Below are 21,613 nucleotides of genomic sequence, written 5' to 3' on the forward strand. Positions count from 1 at the left end.
TTTCCCTGTTCCATTTTTGTGGGATTTTCCTTCCTTTCTCCTTCAGCTGCCACTATTTTGGACTGCTTTTTCCTATTGTAACTACCTAACATTTCCCCCTCAGGATATCAGTTCAATTCAGTTCAGTTGCTCAGTCAAGTCTGACTCTCTGTGACCCCGTGTGCTGCAGCACACTAGGCCTCCATGTCCATCACCAACACCCAAACTCATGTCCATTGAGTTGGTGATGCCATCCAACCATCTCATCCTCTGTCATCCCCTTCTCCTGCCCTCAATCTTTCCCAGTATCAGGATCTTTTCAAATGAGTCAGCTCTTCATATCAGGTGGCCAAAGTATTGGAGTTTCAGCTTCAAAATCAGTCCTTCCAATGAACACCCAGGACTGATCTCCTTTAGGATGGACTGGTTGGATTTCCTTGCAGTCCAAGGGACTCTGAAGAGTCTTTTCCAACACTACAGTTCAAAAGTATCAATTCTTTGGCACTCAGCTTTCTTTATAGTCCAACTCTCACATCCATACATGACCACAGGAAAAACCATAGCCTTGACTAGACGACCTTTGTTGACAAAGTAATGTCTCTGCTTTTTAATATACTGTTTAGGTTGGTCATAACTTTCCTCCCAAGGAGTAAGCATCTTTTAATTTCATGGCTGCAATCATGATCTGCAGTGATTTTGGAGCCCACAAAAATAAAGTCAGCAACAACTTACACTGTTTCCCCATCTATTTGCCATGAAGTTATGGGATCAGATGCCATGATCTTAGTTTTCTGAATGTTGACTTTAAGCTGACTTTTTAACTCCCCTTTTCACTTTCATCAAGAGGCTCTATAGTTCTTCACTTTCTGCCATAAGGTTGGTGTCATCTGCATATCTGGGGTTATTGATATTTCTCCTGGCAATCTTGATTCCAGCCTGTGCTTCTTCTAGCCCAGCATTTTTCATGATGTACCCTGCATATAAGTTAAATAAGCAGGGTGACAATATACAGCCTTGACAGCCTTTGTTGTTGGTTGTTGACATACTCCAACAACTAGTCTGTTGTTCCTTGTTTATTTCCAACTGTTGCTTCTTGACCTGCATACAGATTTCTCAGGAGGCAGGTTAGGTGGTCTGGTATTCCCATCTCTTTCAGAATTTTCCAGAGTTTATTGTGATCCACACAGTCAAAGGCTTTGGCATAGTCAATAAAGCAGAAATAGATGTTTTTCTGGAACTCTCTTGCTTTTGCAGTGATCCAGCAGATGTTGCCAATTTGACCTCTGGTTCCTCTGCCTTTTCTAAAACCAGCTTGAACACCTGGAAGTTCATGGCCCATGTATTGCTGAAGCCTGGCTTGGAGAATTTGAGCATTACTTTAGTAGTGTGTGAGATGAGTGAAAGTGTGCAGTAGTTTGAGCATTCTTTGGCATTGCCTTTCTTAGGGATGGGAATGAACACTGCCCCTTTCCATTCCTGTGGCCACTGCTGAGTTTTCCAAATTTGCTGACATATTGAGTGCCGCACTTTCACAGAATCATCTTTTAGGATTTGAAATAGCTCAACTGGAATTCCATCACCTCCAGTAGCTTTGTTCGTAGTGATGCTTCCTAAGGCCCACTTGAATTCACATTCCAGGATGTCTGACTCCAGGTGAGTGATCTCACCATTGTGATTATATGGGTTGGAAAGATGTTTTTTTGTATAGTTCTGTGTATTCTTGCCACCTGTTCTTAATATTGTATGCTTCTGTTAGGTCCATACCATTTCTGACCTTTATTGAGCCCATCTTTGCATGAAGTGTAATGATATGGGAGGCCCAATTCTTTGGGAATAGGGGCATCAAGTTCTCTCTGTCCACTTCCTGCTGAACTGGAATGGTAGGGGGCATTGGGCCTCCTCATCTTGCTATCTCAAGCCTCAGAGTGCTTATAGCAGTGTCCATCTGAGGATGAGTGGTATTTTCCATGGTTGGGTGTAGTTTTTTTTTTTTAACTAATTAATTTATTTTAATTGGAGGCTAATTACTTTACAATATTGTAGTGGGTTTTGCCATACATTGACATGATTCATCCATGGGTGTACATGTTTTCCCCATCCTGAACCCCCCTCCCACCTCACTCTCCATTCCATCCCTTAGGGTCATCCCAGTGCACCAGCCCTGAGCACCCTGTCTCATGCATCAAACCTGGACTGGCGATCTATTTTACATATGATAATATGCATGTTTCAGTGCTTTCAAATCATCCTACCCTCACTTTCTCCCACAGAGTCTAAAAGTCTGTTCCTCATATCTGTGTCTCTTTCGCTATCTCGTATATAGGGTCATTGTTACCATCTTTCTAAATTCCATATATGTGTTAATATACTGTATGGGTGTTTTTCTTTCTGACTTACTTCACTCTGTATAATAGGCTCCAGTTTCATCCATCTGATCAGAACTGATTCAAATGCATTATTCTTAATAGCTTAATAATATTCCATTGTGTATATGTACCACAGCTTTCTTATCCATTTGTCTGCCAATGGACATCTAGGTTGCTTCTATGTCCTAGCTGTTGTAAACAATGCTGTGATGAACATTGAGGTACACATGTCTCTTTCAATTCTGGTTTCCTTGGTGTGTATGCCCAGCAGTTGGATTGCTGGGTCATATGGCAGTTATATTTCTAGTTTTTTAAGGAATCTCCACACTATTCTCCATAGTGGCTATACTAGTTTGCATTCCCACCACAGTGTAAGAGGGTTTGATTCTCTAGGAAACAACATTTTGCAAAGCGACTGAACCATTTTACTTTCCTACCAGCAATGGATTCGTATTCCCGTTTCTTTATATCCTCACTATCATTTGCTTTTATTTATTATAGCCATTCTTGTAGTGAAACATTGAGTTTTGATTTGAAATGTTAAGTATCTTTTCATGTCCTCATTAAAAGTTTTTATACCTTCATTAGTGAAATGTCCAATCATATCTTTTTCCCATTTTTTTTATTTCTCATTAGGTGTTGTTTATCTTATTATTGTGTCAGAGTCTTTATCAGATATGTGTTTACAATTATTTTATCAGAGTCTTTTTTTTAAATTTCATCTTCTCAGTAAGGCATTCCCTAATCATATTTAAAGTTGAAATCAGCCTAAAACTGGCTATCACCATTTGCTTTGTTATTTTAAAATATATATATTTCATAGTGTCATCTAACATAATACAGTTTTATATATTTATTTTGATGTCTTTGTCTCTTTATTAGAATATGAACTCTTTGAATAAAATATTTTATCTCTTTTTAGTCACTGTTTTCTACTTGACACATTGCAGACTCTCATTATAATTATTTGTCATTTGAAGGAAATGGTTCAAGAAATGCATACAGAGTAAATGTCCTTAAAATAATAGTGCATTATTCCTTTTTTTATTGTAAAATAATGCTCCTCTTGTATTTTTACTGCAGGGCTGTGTTTAGTTCCTGCTGAAAGGCTAGCCATTGTGCATTATAACTAGCACATATAATATCAAATTATGTTACTAAGCATGGTGCATTCATAGAAATTTAAAATTTGAGGCAATGCATACGGAAATATTATGTATATATAAAATGATTTCAGCTGTCCAAATAATTTTATTATGATCTTGTTTTTTAAACTCTTCATAAACAGGTGAAATTGATTAGTATTCAGTAATGTACAAGACACTTATAACCTTTTGCCAAGCTTTAGAAAAATTAGTATTATTTTCTCGTTTTTATCTTGCAGCTAGTTCTACAACTAAATCAATCTTGAGTTTGTTTTTAGCTTCCTGCCTACTTAGGTTTAGAACCAATCTATTACAAGCTGTCTGAGGTTCTTTTCTGGATTCTAAAGTAATCTCATCCCTAATGCTTTCGTACAGTAGCCATTTAATCTTCTTCATAGAGTGGGAAGAATAACCTTATACTTTACTTTTCTAATAAAACATTTCTTGGCTAGGAATTTCAAACAGGAGAAGAACTGGGCTATCTCATTCAGACACATATGCAGTACACTTAGAGCACCAACTCATTCTCAAATTAATTTTTGAATGGCTGGTTTTATATAACATGTAGGAAAAAATATATATTTTAAAATATTTTTAACACAAGAGAGAAACACTTCTTGCTTCCTCCAGGGAGAACTTAAAGTAGGTAGATTTTTTAAAATGGAGTTCTTTCAGTTTACTGATAATAAATGTGAATAAGTCACTTAGAGATTTATGTATCAATTCTGGCACTTAACAAATAGAGGTGACAATATTTAGCTAACTTATTGTTAGGTAAATGAATAATGTATGCTTCATATGTTATTTGCTCAATACATTAGAACATATATATAAATGGATGTCCTTTTCATTATAGGGGACTGGAATGCAAAAGTAGGAAGTCAAGAAACACCTGGAGTAACAGGCAAATTTGGCCTTGAAATATGGAATGAAGCAGGGCAAAGCTAATAGAGTTATGCCAAGAGAAAACACTGGTTATAGCAAACACCCTCTTCCAACAACACAAGAAGACTCTACACATGGACATCACCAGATGGTCAACACAAAAATCAGATTGATTATATTCTTTGCAGCCAAAGATGGAGAAGCTATATACAGTCAGCAAAAACAAGACCAGGAGCTGACTGTGGCTCAGAAAATGAACTCCTTATTGCCAAATTCAGACTTAAATTGAAGAAAGTAAGGAACACCAGTAGATCATTCAGGTATGACCTAAATCAAATCCTTTATGATTATACAGAGGAAGTGAGAAATAGATTTAAGGGACTAGATCTGATAGAGTGCCTGATGATCTGTGGACGGAGGTTCATGACATTGTATAGGAGACAGGGATCAAGACCATCCCCGTGGACAAGAAATGCAAAAAAGCAAAATGACTGTCTGGGGAAGCCTTACAAATAGCTGTGACAAGAAGAGAAGTGAACAGCAAAGGAGAAAAGGAAAGATAGAAGAATCTGAATGCAGAGTTCCAAAGAATAGCAAGGAGAGATAAGAAAGCCTTCCTCAGCAATCAATGCAAAGAAATAGAGGAAAACAACAGAATGGGAAAGACTAGAGATCTCTTCAAGAAAATTAGAGATACCAAGGGAATATTTCATGCAAAGATGGGCTCGATAAAAGACAGAAATGGTATACACCTAACAGAAGCAGAAGATATTAAGAAGAGGTGACAAGAATACACAAAAGAACTGTAAAAAGCTTCACGACCCAGATAACCATGATGGTGTGATCACTCACCTAGAGCCAGATATCCTGGAATGTGAAGTCGAGTGGGCCTTAGAAAGAATCACTACAAACAAAGCTAGTGGAGGTGATGGAATTCCAGTTGAGTTATTTCAAATCCTGAAAGATGATGCTGTGAAAGTGCTGCACTCAATATGGCAGCAAATTTGGAAAACTCAGCAGTGGCCACAGGACTGGAAAAGGTCAGTGTTCATTCCAATCCCAAAGAAAGGCAATTTCAAAGAATGCTCAAACTACTGCACACTTGTACTCATCTCACACTCTAGTAAAGTAATGTTCAAAATTCTCCAAGCCAGGTTTCAGCAATACGTGAACTGTGAACTTCCAGATGTTCAAGCTGGTTTTAGGAAAGGCAGAGGAACCAGAGATCAAATTGCCAACATCCACTGGATCATCAAAAGAGCAAGAGAGTTCCAGAAAAACATCTATTTCTGCTTTACTGACTATGCCAAAGCCTTTCACTGTGTGGATCACAATAAACTGGAAAATTCTTCAAGAGATGGGAATACCAGACCGCCTGACCTGCCTCTTGAGAAACCCATATGCAGGTCAGGAAGCAACAGTTAGAACTGGACATGGAACAACAGACTGGTTCCAAATAGGAAAAGGAGTATTTCTAGGCTGTATATTATCACCCTGCTTATTTAACTTATATGCAGACTACATCATGAGAAACGCTGAACTGGAAGAAACACAAGCTGGAATCAAGATTGCCGGGAGAAATCACAATAACCTCAGATATGCAGGTGACACCACTCTTTTGGCAGAAAGTGAAGAGGAGCTAAAGAGCCTCTTGATGAAAGTGAAAGAGGAGAGGGAAAAGGTTGGCTTAAAGCTCAACATTCAGAAAACGAAGATCATGGCATCTGGTCCCATCAGTTCATGAGAAGTAGATGGGGTAACAGTGGGAAAAGTGTCAGATTTTATGTTTTGGGGGCTCCAAAATCATGCAGATGGTGACTGCAGCCATGAAATTAAGAGACACTCACTCCTTGGAAGGAAAGTTATGTACAACCTAGATAGCATATTCAAAAGCAGAGACATTACTTTGCCAACAAAGGTCCATCTAGTCAAAGCTATGGTTTTTCCAGTGATCATGTATGGATGTGAGAGTTGGATTGTGAAGAAGGCTGAGCGCCGAAGAATTGATGCTTTTGAACTGTGGTGTTGGAGAAGACTCTTGAGAGTCCCTTGGACTGCAAGGAGATCCAACCAGTCTATTCTAAAGGAGATCAGTCCTGGGTGTTCACTGGAAGGACTGATGCTAAAGCTGAAACTCCAATACTTTGGCCACCTCATGCGAAGAGATGACTCATTGGAAAAGACTCTGATGCTAGGAGGGATTGGGGGCAGGAGGAGAAGGGGACGACAGAGGATGAGATGGCTGGATGGCATCACTGACTCGATGGACGTGAGTCTCAGTGAACTCCGGGAATTGGTGATGCACAGGGATGCCTGGAGTGCTGTGATTCATAGAGATGGACATGACTGAGCAACTGAACTGACTGATATACACTGTATTTTTCAAACCACCTATTGGAAGATTTTTGACTAATAGATTGCAAAACAATTTTCTCAATTACATTTGATATAAAATGATCATAATGCTACACTTTTATGGAGATGTTTTAGTTTTCCAATGGTAGTATCTGGTATATATTATAGAGAAGTGAGAGACACAAAGAGAGAGAAAGGGACTTTATTAAGTTACTTGATGATAATATATTTAAATGAAAATAACATTTCATAATACATTTTTAAATTACTTTTCTTCACATTTTGTTTGGTCACAGATTACAGGTTTTTTTTTTTTTTTTTTTTTTTAAATTTCTGTCCTTAAATATCGTCATAAAGAACAAGTTCATGAAATTGCTTATGCTATCATGTTTTATGTTTGTGAAAAATACAGATGCAGACACACATACACACATGAGGTATGATAAAATTAAGTTTAAGGAATTTAACATGAATTTGGATATAATATTTCAAAATTGTTTCTCCTTATTTAACCAAGTTACAAATATACTTTTTCTAGGTTTACTTATACAGATAAGATTAATAATATTAGATTTGATTCTAGCAAAAAAGTCTAATTCTAAGGAAACTGAGTATGTGGACTCTTTTCACTTAGTTTACTGTTCTTTTAATATAGTATATGTGTTCTAAATGCTTGAAACCATATTATCTATGATAAATTTAACTAAAATACCCTACATATCAGTTAGTAGAACTAATAATTTCTTTGAATTCGTGAAAAACAATGTTATTTATAATTTTTAGGCAAATAACATACATTCCAATATGGAAATTCATATTCATTATCTTAAAATTTAGTTTGCTTTCTAATTAATTTTAAAATGCTTTTTTTCCTATGATATCATAGACATATTTATGGTACTATTTCCCTGGGCCTCCAAATTTAAAATGTGTTGTATGTTTTGTGGATAATATTTACTAAGTAATTAAAATTTCTCAAAATAAGTTATAATATTATAAGATTTTTGATAATATTTATTCATAAGTTGAAAAGTCAACCAATTCATTTTCTTGAAACTATTACAGTTAAAACTTTACCAGGAAATGTCTAATAAAATTAAATCCAAAATTTTGTTTTTCTTTCATATTTAAAATTTAGATTTATTTTTTATTGACTAGCATTTGTTCATATAACATTATGTAAATTTCATGTTGTACTTTATATGTCTACTTATATATACCCTACAGCATGCTTGCCACCAAAAATTTAATTTCTATACATCTCTACAGTTGCTCTCCTTTGTTCATATCACCCTCCCCTACTCCTTCGATTCTCTTTTCTCTGTATCTACATTTTTTAAACTTAGCACTTCAAAGAGAGCAGCTTATAACTGTTGTGAACAGCATGATATTATATATTTTAGATATTGTTCTGTAAGTTAGAATTTTTAAAAGCAGAAAATACAATGCTTTCCCTTAATTAATTTGCAGTATCCCTAAAGAAAATCTTGTTTTGTGAAGTTAGCTCATGTGGCTTTCACTTAGTAATACATCCCCCAATTAAAACCGTTGAACAAGATGTTTTGAACAATGAAATTATATAATACCATATATTCACTGTCATGCCAAAAGTATTTGCACTTTGTCTCATTCTCATGAATATTTGTCTTCTTTTAACATGTATTTATGTATTTTCTAACATTATTTATGTATTCTGATAAATCATACTATTGATTCAATGTATTGTAATCATTTCTCAAAAAAGATAATTTTTTAATATTTTATGTTAAGTATTATGGTAGTAGCTAAACTATTTTATTAGAAAAACATTGAAAAATAAATACTGATTTTTATTTATAGAAATTTTTGAAAACTTATGATTATATTCAAAGCAGAAAATGACCTGTTATGAACAGAAAGATAATGAAATTTTTAAAGAGTAATTTCCACTTGGAAATGATATGAGATCATCTTTAGAGGGCAGCACCTAACTAGGGAAACAGATATTTCAGGTATAAGAAGGAATTTGAGTACATGTTATAGCTGCTAAAACTGACAGTTAAAAGTCAGTTGACCATTAAAATAAACACTTATTCACAATTCCAGTGTAAAAAAAGACTAAATAACAGCATCTGATAGTAACCTAAATTGTTAATGAAATTAAAAAAAAAAAAAAAACACACTTTATTAAACAACACTACTGGTTTAAAGCATATGTAATTTGTCAGTTAATATTAAAGCAACATTGAATAAATTTTCTTTACTCCTAGCTGGGTAATATATAGCAATAGTAATCCAGGCATTAATAACCATGTTTTATGGAAAGGAGAGAGTAAGAAGGTATTTCACATTTAATATTGATCACAGCAAAAAATTAAAAAGAAGATACAAATAGTGCTGTGAAATGAATGAGGCTCTGCCTATACACTTTTTATAGTCTAATGAGACTAGAATTTTGAAACATGAGTCAGAAACTTGCTCCATATTACTTGAGTGAAAAATAGAAAAAAAATTATCATTAAGAAATTATACCGGTAAATGTTTTAATAATTAATTCATTAAGCCTGCTCACATTAATGAAACAATTCTTCCATCATTACATAATTGTGTAATGGGATTATTGTATCTACACACAATCAGTATTTCTGAAAATCACTATATAATAAAATGATCTTCTGAAACTTTCTGTAGGTGATGACAATCCTTTTTTGAAGCTTTTGAACTATTAAAGACAAACTGCTGCTGCTGCTGCTGCTAAGTCGCTTCAGTCGTGTCCGACTCTGTGCGACCCCATAGATGGCGGCCCACCAGGTTCCCCCATCCCTGGGATTCTCCAGGCAAGAACACTGCAGTGGGTTGCCATTTCCTTCTCCAATGCATGAAAGGGAAAAGTGAAAGTGAAGTCTCTCAGTTGTGTCCGACTCTTCACGACCCCATGGTCTGCAGCCTACCAGGCTCCTCCATCCATGGGATTCTCCAGGCAAGAATACTGGAGTGGAGTGCCATTGCCTTCTCCAACTAAGATACTTTAAAAATTATATAAACTGGCCTATAATAAACTTGTGAAGTGAAGTTGCTCAGTCGTGTCCGACTCTTTGTGACCCCATGGACTGTTGCCTACCAGGCTCTCCGTCCATAGAATTTTACAGGCAAGAGTACTGGAGTGGGTTGCCAGTTCCTTCTCCGGGGGATCTTCCCAACCCAGGGATCGAAGCCAGGTCTCCCAAATTGTAGGCAGACACTTTACCATTGAGCCACCAGGGAAGATCTAATTATCTTAATGCTAAATATTACAGACAGTGTGTGTTATTACTTATTAGGATAAATTAATCATGTACATATGTAATTAAAAATAATTTACTATCTCTCCCATCAGTAAATTATCAAAACTACCACACAGAGAAGCTTCTTATCCATTTGTAAGTTCAACAAATATTTAGTGATCATGTAAGTGTGCTAAGGATTCCTAGGAGCTGAGGATTCACTGATATCCAGGACTTTACAACATAGGTTACTGTCTCATGAAACACTTATTACCAGTCTTCTCATTTTACTTTTAGACAGGATGTGTGTGTGTGTGTGTGTGTGTGTGTGTGTGTTTGCTGACAAATGACTACAAACTGGCAGTTATTTGGACTGCCTCATCGAGGAAAAACTGTATTGCTTTTTAGCAAAATTTGGTACATATTACTCATATAGTCTAATATTTTAACCAATTTGAGATAGTAGAGAAAGAATTTTTTATAATATTCTGTGCTTATGTTGCTACCTTTAAAACCACTTAAAATAATTTTTATTTTGCTATGTGGCTAAATATAAAGCAATTAATATGTCTACATTACTCCAACCCCTAAATCTAATTATGGATTTTAGTTGGTTGTCATAGCTTATTAATAATGCATAATTAGCATTATGTAATAATTTAAGAAAATCTGTTTTTAACTCAGTTTTCCTTTAGTTCTTTAATTAAATTCTCATTTTAAAATATATTGTTTTAAGAGCATTACTTATTACTAGTTACAGCAACTAGCCTGGTTTAGAGATTTAAAATTCAGACATTATATCAATAGACTAGTTTTTACTGTTCTCTGCATTCAAATGAAGTACCAGGCACACATGTAAAACTTAGATGAAGATGAAAGGGAGGTTTATTAAGACATTTATCTCCATGAAGAAGGCAAAATCTTGGCCTGGTCAGGTTCTCATATTATTATTAAGTGACTATAAAATGCAGATAAGCTTTTATGTTGTCAAAATATCAATTTTAATGCAATGCATGAAAGATCCAGTGTGAAGCTTAAAGTTGGCTAGTATGATCTACTATCAGATCATTAAAAAAGAAGAGGTATGCTTCAAGTATATCTTGTGCTCTTCTTGATAAATAGCCCCACAGATTATAAAGCAGTTATTTTATTGACATGGAATAAAACTTGCATCAGAAAAGAGAATAACGTGTTTTGTTTGTGTCTTAATATTAGCCTGCAAAGGAAGTGTATTTTTTGTCATATTATTATTATTAATTAGAATTACTTAGCTTGAGTGACTTGTAATTAACTTTTGAGTTACAACATTTGCCCTTTTAGGATTATTTCTCTCTCCATTGCTAAACACTGTTGTGAGATATTATTTATCTAGATTGAAACAACAGCAAGTTTATTTTTAAAAATAGAATATACATAATCAAAGAATAAATACAAGCTGATTTGTGAAACAAATATTTAAACATAAATAAAACAATAAAATAGGATTTAAAATTTTTAAAAATATGAAACAATACAGTGTATAGCTATATGTTTATCTTATTTTTTATACATTGCTGTTATTTCATCTGATTTTTAAGTGTTTGTTTTTTACCAGACTCTATGCCACATGCCTTTGTTATCACTTGTATTCTCAGAAAGTACTTTTTCCATAAAGGAGTCCTGTATAGTGGAAATAATATTTATAGCGGATTCATGTTGATGTATGGCAAAACCAATACAATATTGTAAAGTAATTAACCTCCAAGTAAAATAAATTTATATTAAAAAAAAGGCTAAGTTTTCCTGATTTTTCTTTTCCCATATCTTTAATTTTTCTTATAATTTCTTCACCGTTTTGGTCATAGTAAAAGTAGGAGAGTAAATGTTAACTCTTAGAAAAATAAAGATGAAGAATAGTTTTAGGATAGGAAGGGGAAGTCATTTTCTGAAGGGGGTAGGCATGAAAAGGAAGAGATAAGCTGAACAGTTACAGAAAGCAACCAGTGACATCTATGTATCCTTGCTGTGCCCTCTTGTGCAAAATCCATTGGAGAAAATTTATAGATTTATTTGGGAGAAAATCACATAATAAGAGCTTGTTCTCTTTATTTAAAATCTCAGAGAAGATTACCACACAGATGAATCCTGTCATCAAACAGAGGCTATGAAATAGAGCAACCTATCAAATAGGCTATCAAGCAGAGCAGGATGGGGTAGGGGGGTGGGAGGATGTGAGAGCTAGAGGCACTTGCTGGGTTCCTGCTCCTGACTTGCTCTTGGTAGATGTGTGACACAGGTAGGAGGCAGAAGTATCCACAGGACACAAGCAGGCATTGATATTAGCTGTTTTACTGAAGGTCAGTTTGCCAGCTAATGAAAGTGAGGCATAGTTAATTAGTAATGAAAAGCTACAAACTGAGCCATTGGACTGATGATGAATTGAGAATTACATTAAAACTTCAATAAGATTTACAAGACTGTTAAGTGTTGAATTAGGAAAACCCATAGGCCCCAACTGAGCTAACAGAATTTCATGGATCACAGACTTCACCATTGCTCACATGCTTACAGAAATGAACAAATTAGCCACCACACAGTGGAACTCAGTGAAGATACATATTGGTTTGCACAAGAGGGTTCATAGCACCTACAGCTACAACAGGGGGCTTCCACCATCATAATGGTTTACAAATTGGATCTAAGAAATTTCAATCTTGTTTTCAAGTGTATTTATAGAACATAAATGAATGGTGACTTTTAAATTACTGTTATGCATATCACAATTTCTATGGAAAAGTATTAGAAATTGCCTGTTTTCTAATACAAATCTACTCGAGACACACGCAAAGGAATTATAAGAAAAAATAGTTACTTGTCAGATTGTAAGCATTACACATCCATGGCAATCAAGGGCACCATGAAATCGGAAATTATATTCTAGAAGAATCCAACATCCCACCAGGAAGTTCTAAGCATAATGAAACCTACTAGCTGAACTAATACATAAATCATTTAATTAACTAGTTTTACACTTAAATGTGTTTTTTATTGACAATTTCTTGAAAATAACATTGATAAAAAAATCTAGGGAAAAAGTTTTATAACATTACTATAAACAATACTTAGGGAATCTAGCATTAAATAGAAATTGGTTATCAATGATTACTGGATATAAGTGGTGGATGTGGGGCAACTTTGGAAGTGTCTAGAGAGGTGAAACTCTAATCTCGGGATCCAGAATTAGGAAAACAATTCTCCAATCAGATCAGATCAGATCAGTCACTCAGTATTGTCCGACTCTTTGTGACCCCATGAATCGCAGCACCCCAGGCCTCCCTGTCCATCACCAACTCCCAGAGTTCACCCAGACTCACATCCATCGAGTCAGTGATGCCATCCAGCCATCTTATCCTCTGTCGTCCCCTTCTCCTCTTGCCCCCAATCCCTCCCAGCATCAGAGTCTTTTCCAATGAGTCAACTCTTCCCATGAGGTGACCAAAGTACTGGAGTTTCAGCTTTAGCATCATTCCTTCCAAAGAAATCCCAGGGCTGATCTCCTTCAGAATGGACTGGTTGGATCTCGTTGCAGTCCAAGGGACTCTCAAGAGTCTTCTCAAACACCACAGTTCAAAAGCATCAATTCTTCGGCGCTCAGCCTTCTTCACAGTCCAACTCTCACATCCATACATGACCACAGGAAAAACCATAGCCTTGACTAGATGAACCTTTGTTGGCAAAGTAATGTCTCTGCTTTTCAATATGCTATCTAGGTTGGTCATAACTTTCCTTCCAAGGAGTAAGCGTCTTTTAATTTCATGGCTGCAATCGCCATCTGTGGTGATTTTGGAGCCCCCCAAAATAAAATCTGACACTATTTCTACTGTTTCCCCATCTATTTCCCATGAAGTGATGGAACCAGATGCCATGATCTTAGTTTTCTGAATGTTGAACTTTAAGTCAACTTTTTCACTCTCCTCTTCAATTTAATCAAAAGGATCTTTAGTTCCTCTTCACTTTCTGCCATAAAGGTGGTGTCATCTGCATATCTGAGGTTGTTGATATTTCCCTACGCAATCTTGATTCCAGCTTGTGCTTCTTCCAGCCCAGCATTTCCCATGGATGTACTCTACATATAAGTTAATAAGCAGGGTAACAATATACTTGACATACTCCTTTTCCTATTTAGAACCAGTCTGTTGTTCCATGTCCAGTTCTAACTGTTGCTTCCTGACCTGCATATAGGTTTCTCAAGAGGCAGGTCAGGTGGTCTGGTATTCCCATCTCTTTCAGAATTTTCCACAGTTTATTGTGATCCACACTCAAAGGCTTTGGCATAGTCAATAAAGCAGAAATAGATGTTTTTCTGGAACTCATCTTTTTTGATGATCCAGCAGATGTTGGCAATTTGATCTCTGGTTCCTCTGCCTTTCCTAAAACCAGCTTGAACATCTGGAAGTTCAAGGTTCATGTATTGCTGAAGCCTAGCTTGGAGAATTTTGAGCATTAATTTACTAGCATGTGAGATGACTGCAACTGTGCAGTAGTTTGAGCCTTCTTTGGCATTGCCTTTCTTTGAGATTGGAATGAAAACTGCCCTTTTCCAGTCCTGTGGCCACTGATGAGTTTTCCAAATTTGCTGGCATATTGAGTGCAGCACTTTCACAGCATCACCTGTCAGGATTTGAAATAGCTCCACTGGAATTCCATCACCTCCACTAGCTGTGTTCTTAGTGATGCGTTCTAAGGCCCACTTGGCTTCACATTCCAGGATGTGTGGCTCGTCAGTGATCACACCATCATAATTATCTGGATTGTGAAGATCTTTTTTGTACAGTTCTTCTGTGTATTCTTGCCATCTCTTCTTAATATCTTCTGCTTTTGTTAGGTCCATACAATTTCTGTCCTTTATTGATCCTATCTTTGCATGAAATGTTCCCTTGGTATCTCTAATTTTGTTGAAGAGATCTCTAGACTTTCCCGTTCTGTTGTTTTCTTCTATTTCTTTGCATTGATCGCTGAAGAAGGCTTTCTTATCTCTCCTTGCTATTCTTTGGAACTCTGCATTCAGATGGGAGTATATTTCCTTTCTCCTTTTCTTTTTGCTTCTCTTCTTTTCACAGCTATTTGTAAGGCCTCCCCAGACAGCCATTGTGCTCTTTTGCATTTCTTTTCCATGGGGATGGTCTTGATCCCTGTCTCCTGTACAATGTCACAAAGCTCTGCCCACAGTTCATCAGGCACTCTCTGATAGATCTAGGCCCTTAAATCTATTTCTCACTTCCACTGTATAATCATAAGGGGTTTGATTTAGGTCGTAACTAAATGGTCTAGTGGTTTTCTCTACTTTTTTCAATTTAAGTGTGAATTTGGCAATAAGGAGTTCATTTTCTGAGCCACAGTCAGCTCCCGGTCTTATTTTTGCTGACTGAATAGAGCTTCTCCAACTTTGACTGCAAAGAATATGATCAGTCTCATTTCGGTGTTGACCATCTGGTGATGTCCATGGGTAGAGTCTTCTCCTGTGTTGTTGGAAGTGGGTTTTTCTATGACCAGTGTGTTCTCTTGGCAAAAGTCTAATAGCCTTTGCCCTGCTTCATTCCATATTTCAAGGCCAAATTTTCCTGTTACTCCAAATGTTTCTTGACTTCCTACTTTTGCATTCCAGTCCCCTATAATGAGAAGGATATCTTTTTGGGTGTTAGTTCTAAAAGGTCTTGTAGGTCTTCATAAAACCATTCAACTTCAGCTTCTTCAGCATTACTGGTTGGGGTATAGGCTTGGATCACCATAATATTGAATGGTTTGCCTTGGAAACGAACAGATATCATTCTGTCGTTTTTGAGATTGCATCCACGTATTGCATTTCAGATTCTTTTGTTGACCATGATGGCTACGCCATTTCTTCTAAGGGATTCCTGCCCACAGTAGTAGATATAATGGTCATCTGAGTTAAATTCACCCATTCCAGTCCGTTTTAGTTTGCCAATTCCTAGAATGTCGACATTCATTCTTGCCATCTCCTGTTTGACCACTTCCAATTTGCCTTGACTCATGGACCTAACATTCCAGATTCCTATGCAATATTGCTCTTTATAGCATAGGACCTTGCTTCTATCACCAGTCACATCCACAACTAGGTATTGTTTTTGCTTTGGGTCCATCCCTTCATTCTTCCTGGAGTTATTTCTCCACTGATCTCCTGTAGGATATTGGGCACCTACTGATCTGGGGTGTTCCTCTTTCAGTATCTTATCATTTTGCCTTTTGATACTGTCCATGGGGTTCTCAAAGCAAGAATACCGAAGTGGTTTTTCATTCCCTTCTCCAGTGAACCACATTCTGCCAGACTTCTCCACCATGACCTGCTTGTATTGGGTGGCCCCACACGACATGGCTTAGTTTCATTGAGTTAGACAAGGCTGTGGTCTGTATGATCAGATTGGCTAGTGTTCTGTGATTATGGTTTCAGTGTGTCTGTCCTCTGATGCCCTCTCACAACACCTACCATCTTACTTCAGTTTCTCTTACCTTGGACCTGGGTTATCTCTTCATGGCTGCTCCAGCAAAGCACAGCTGCTGCTCTTTATCTTGGATGAGGTCGCCCCTCCTGACCTTGAATGTGGAGTAGCTCCTCCTAGCCCTCCTGTAGCTGCACAGCCACTGCTCCTTGGATGTGGGGTAGCTCCTCTTGGCCACTGCCACTGACCTAGGGCGTGGGGTAGCTCCTCTCAGCCGCTGCCCCTGACCTCAGACATGGGAAATGTTTAGTCTTATTAAATATTCTTCTTCAACTTTACAAATTTTAAAATTCTTGAAAATCTTGGAATCATATAACATTGAAAATAATTTGGATATTTCCTCAATTGGTTTCTGTTATGCTGAACCATATTTCCAGCTGTGTAAGCCATATGTTCTCCAGTATCTGTTGACAGAAAACTAGTATTTGTAATTTAAACTTGAAATGTTACATAAATATTTGAACATTCAAAACATGCATGAAGATTTTTATCTTACTTACTTGAAAACTATAGTCAACAGAGTTGATTTCCCTCAAATCTTCCCATGGTTTTGAAATTCTCCTAAGCATGCTGACTTTCATTTTGTTTACATCCTATTTGGCATCATATTAACAAATTCTAAGGGCCCCTGATTCTATTCTCCTTATTTTCTCATTGTCTTCTACTGATGAAAGATATTGGTTATAGAATCTGTGGTTGCATAATGTGGTTAGGATGCCTTCCATGGGCTTCTCCATTTGTTGTAGACAAAAGTATGTACATGAGAAACATGGAAGGTGTAGACAGTTGCATCACAGGCAGAATGGCTCTATCTTCAGATTTGGGCACTTCATTCTCTTTCACAAAGTCCTGAAAGGCTAAAATTTTTCTAATATTTTACTTGAGTTATGATATAAAAGTTAATAGTATCAACTTGTGAACTGAACTCTCAGCACTATATGTTGGTTTCTAAAATAGTCCCTGATTACTTTGCTTGTTTATTACCCTCACTGTCATCTGATAAATTTTGTACAAGTATTATCTATCATTGCAGATAACTTATAGTATAAAAATATGCAGATAGAGGATGTCCTCGCATTATTTGAAGAGGCCATTCTGTGTTTCAAAATGATACAGTCAAGCAGGAACTACTATTTCACCTGGTCACTGTCCACTAAGAAACAAAACCTACTCTCAAATTCGTTATTTTCTGTTTTTAATACCCTGAAACACTGTCTTCAGTTGCATCCAGTTTTTCGCTCACTTAATTTTATTATCATGATTCCAATGATCTTTCTCCTTTGATCAATTTAATCTTTCTCAGTGATCTTAATTCCCATGTTTAATCAACAGGATATTGATAATTGACTTCTTTGCTGGCACCTCTCTTTTAAACAGTCCATATCTGAAGGTAGTCCTTTTTCTTTTACTTTACCCTGAATCACTTCTCTGTTGCAGAAGCAGAAGCCACTAGGAATGAGCTAATATTCTACAAACTCTCGTGTGATAACAACCGTGATCATACTTCATGTGGTGAGCACTAACTGGTACGGACCTACTCCAGGTCAGGGAAAGTGGGTTGCGCAAAGAAGGCAATAGCCCAAGGGTCTCATATCTGGCAGTATTATCTGTTTATGTACATTCCTGGTGTATCCCCTAATTCCTGCACCTTTTAACAATAATTTTCATTGGCATCCTCCTTAACTAGGATCTTGAAAATTTGTAGTTGCTCTGAATTTAACCTTAGTGTCTCTTTATCTAGACAGTCCTAACTGTGTGCATGTTATGTCACTTTAATCATGTCCGACTCTGTGCAACCCTATGGACTGTAACCTACCAGGTTCTCTCCATGTAACTCTCCAGGCAAGAATACTGGAGTGGCTTGCAATTTGCTCCTCCAAGGGATCTTCCCATCCTAACTATCCCATATCTTCAAATTCTGTCTGTAATTCTCTGGTTGAAAAATATCAATGCTAATTCCAGTTGTTTTTCTGATTCCAGTTTAGGCAACTAACACTTCATAGCTTCTTTCAGTGTCTTGAAGTTAGTTGAGACCCAGTCTAAACTAAATTTGTTTTTAACCAGTCAGGTCCTTATGAAGAGACCAATATCTGGGAAAATGGCTGTATTTTATCCAGAGATCCTTATGCCACTTTTACAACCAGTAAATCACCAATCTCTTTCAAGTCTTTCCTTTTATCTGTAGATGTCCATATATTCCCACTGATACTAGTTCAAGCTTTACCATGTTTTCCCAACATGATTTTAACAACCTCTAAACATATTTCAATATATTTATCTTTTTCAATATCAATTATGTTTATAGAGCTGTTATTGTGATAGGTTTTGGATAATAAGACAAATACCAATTCTTTGCTTTACAGTACTCTCTGACACAAGCTGCTAGTGGTGTAGCAGTAAGAATCTGCCTACAATGCAGGAGACCTAGGTTCAATCCCTGGGTCAGGAAGATCCCCTGCAGAATGGAATGGCAACCCTCTCCAGTATTCTTGCCTGGAGAATTCCATGGACAGAGGAGCCCAGCAGGCTACAGTCCATAGGGTCACAAAGGGTCAGACCCGACTGAGTGACTAACACTTTCACTTTTCATTCTCTGACAGCTTGTTATTCTTAAGATAAATTTTAAAGATTAATAAATCCTAAAATTTCTGTATTTATCTTGCTTCTGTCTATTTTCTGGACAGCCTATCATTTCATTATGAAAGCAAGGGTACTCTTAACGGTTTTAAATTCCTTGTGAGTAACAAACTTGCTCGGGATTCAGGGCTTTTACACCTAATATTTCCTTTGACTTTAGTATTGCTCCATTTATCCTTAACTTGAATACTATCCTTCTTTTTGTGAGTTCATACTCAAAGTCACTTTATCAAAAATGTTTCTTCTGATTTTTCCTAATACTATGAAAGGACCATATTGTTTGCTCTTAATTCAAACTGCTTTCTTTTTGTCACTTATTAAATACCTATATTGTGTTTTTTTTGTGTGTGTGTGATTACTGATTAAGTACATCTACTCCTAGAACTAAATAAAATTAAAAAAAAAAAAGCCCTTTTCATTATATGGGACTGGAATATAAAAGTAGGAAGTCAAGAGATACCTAGAATAACAGGCAGATTTGGCTTTGGAGTACAAAATGAAGTAGGAAAAAGTGCCAAGAGAAAGCACTGGTCATACTAAACTCCCTCTTCCAACAACAAAAGAGAAGACGCTACACAAGGACATCACCAGATGGCCAATACTGAAATCAGATTGATTATATTCTTTGCAGTCAAAGGTGGGGAAGCTCTATACAGTCAGCAAAAACAAGACCGGGAACTGACTGTATCTCAGATCATGAACTTCTTATTGTCAAATTCAGACTTAAATTGAAGAAAGTAGGAAAAACCACTAGACCATTCAGGTATGACCTAAATCAAATTCCTTATGATTATATAGTGGAAGTGCAAATAGATCAAGGGATTAGATCTGATAGATAGTGTGCCTGAAGAACTATGGATGGAAGTTTGTGACATTGTACAGGAGGCAGTGATCAAGACCATCCCCAAGAAAAAGAAATGCAAAAAAGTAAAATGGTTGTCTGAGGAGGCCTTACAAACAGCTGAGAAAAGAACAGAAGTAAAAGGCAAAGGAGAAAAGAAAAGATATACCCATTTGAATGCAGAGTTCCAAAGAATAGCAAGGAGAGATAAGAAAGTCTTCCTCAGTGATCAGTGCACAGAAATAGAGGAAAACAATAGAATGGGAAAGTGTAGAGATCTCTTCAAGAAAATTAGAGATACCAAGGAAACATTTCATGGAAAGATGGGCACAATAAAGGACAAAATGTTATGGACCTAACAGAAGCAGAAGATATTAAGAAGAGGTGACAAGAATACATAGAACTATACAAAAAAGATCTTCAATACCCAGATAACCATGATAGTGTGATCACTCACCTAGAGTCAGACATCCTGGAATGTGAAGTCAAGTGGACCTGAGGAAGCACCACTACAAACAAAGCTAATGGAGGTGATGAAGTTACAGTTGAGCTATTTCAAATCCTGAAAGATGATGCTATGAAAGTGCTGCAGTCAATATGCCAGCAAATTTGGAATACTCAGCAGTGACCACAGTACCAAAAAAGGTCAGTTTTCATTCCCATTTCAAAGAAAGGCAATGCCAAAGAATGTTCAACCTACTGCACAATTGCACTCATCTCACATACTAAGTAAAGTAATGCTCAAAATTCTCCAAGCTGGGCTTCAGCAGTATGTGAACTGTGAACTTTCAGATGTTCAAGCTGGTTTTAGAAAAGGCAGAGGAACCAGACATCAAATTGTCAAGATCCTCTGGATCATCAAAAAAGAAAGAGAATTCCAGAAAAACATCTATTTCTGCTTTATTGGCTATGCCAAAGCCTTTGACTGTGTGGATTACAACAACCTGTGGAAAATTCTGAAAGAAATGGGGATACCAGACCACCTGACCTGCCTCCTAAGAAATCTGTATGCAGGTCAAGAAGCAATAGTTAGAACTGGACATGGAACAACAGACTGATTACAAATCAGGAAAGGAGTACGTCAAGGCTGTATACTGTCCCTGCTTATTTAACTTATATGCATAGTACACCATGAAAAATGTTGTGTTGGATGAAGCACAAGCTGGAGTCAAGATTGCCACAAGAAATATCAATAACCTCAGATATGCCAGTGACACCAGCCTCATGGCAGAAAGTGAAGAACTAAAGAGCCTCTTGATGAAAATGAAGGAGGAGAGTGGAAAAGTTGGCTTAAAACTCAACATTCAGAAAACTAAGATCATGGCATTTTGTCCCATAACTTCATGGCAAATAGATACGAAACAATGGAAACAGTGAGAGACATTATTTTCGGGGCTCCAAAACCACTGCAGATGGCTACTACAGACATGAAATCTAAAGACGCTTTCTCCTTGGAATAAAAACTATAACCAACCTAGAGAGCATGCTAAAAAGCAAAGACTTTACTTTGCCAACAAAGGTCCATCTAGTCAAAGCTACAGATTTTCCAGTAGTCATGTATGGATGTGAAAGTTGGATTATAAAGAAAGCTGAGCACTGAAGAATTGATGCTTTCGAACTGTGGTGTTGGAGAAGACTCTTGAGAGTCCCTTGGACTGCAAAGAGA

Source organism: Bos taurus, chromosome 12 (genome assembly GCF_002263795.3).
Source record: "Bos taurus isolate L1 Dominette 01449 registration number 42190680 breed Hereford chromosome 12, ARS-UCD2.0, whole genome shotgun sequence".
Taxonomy (NCBI): domain Eukaryota; kingdom Metazoa; phylum Chordata; class Mammalia; order Artiodactyla; family Bovidae; genus Bos; species Bos taurus.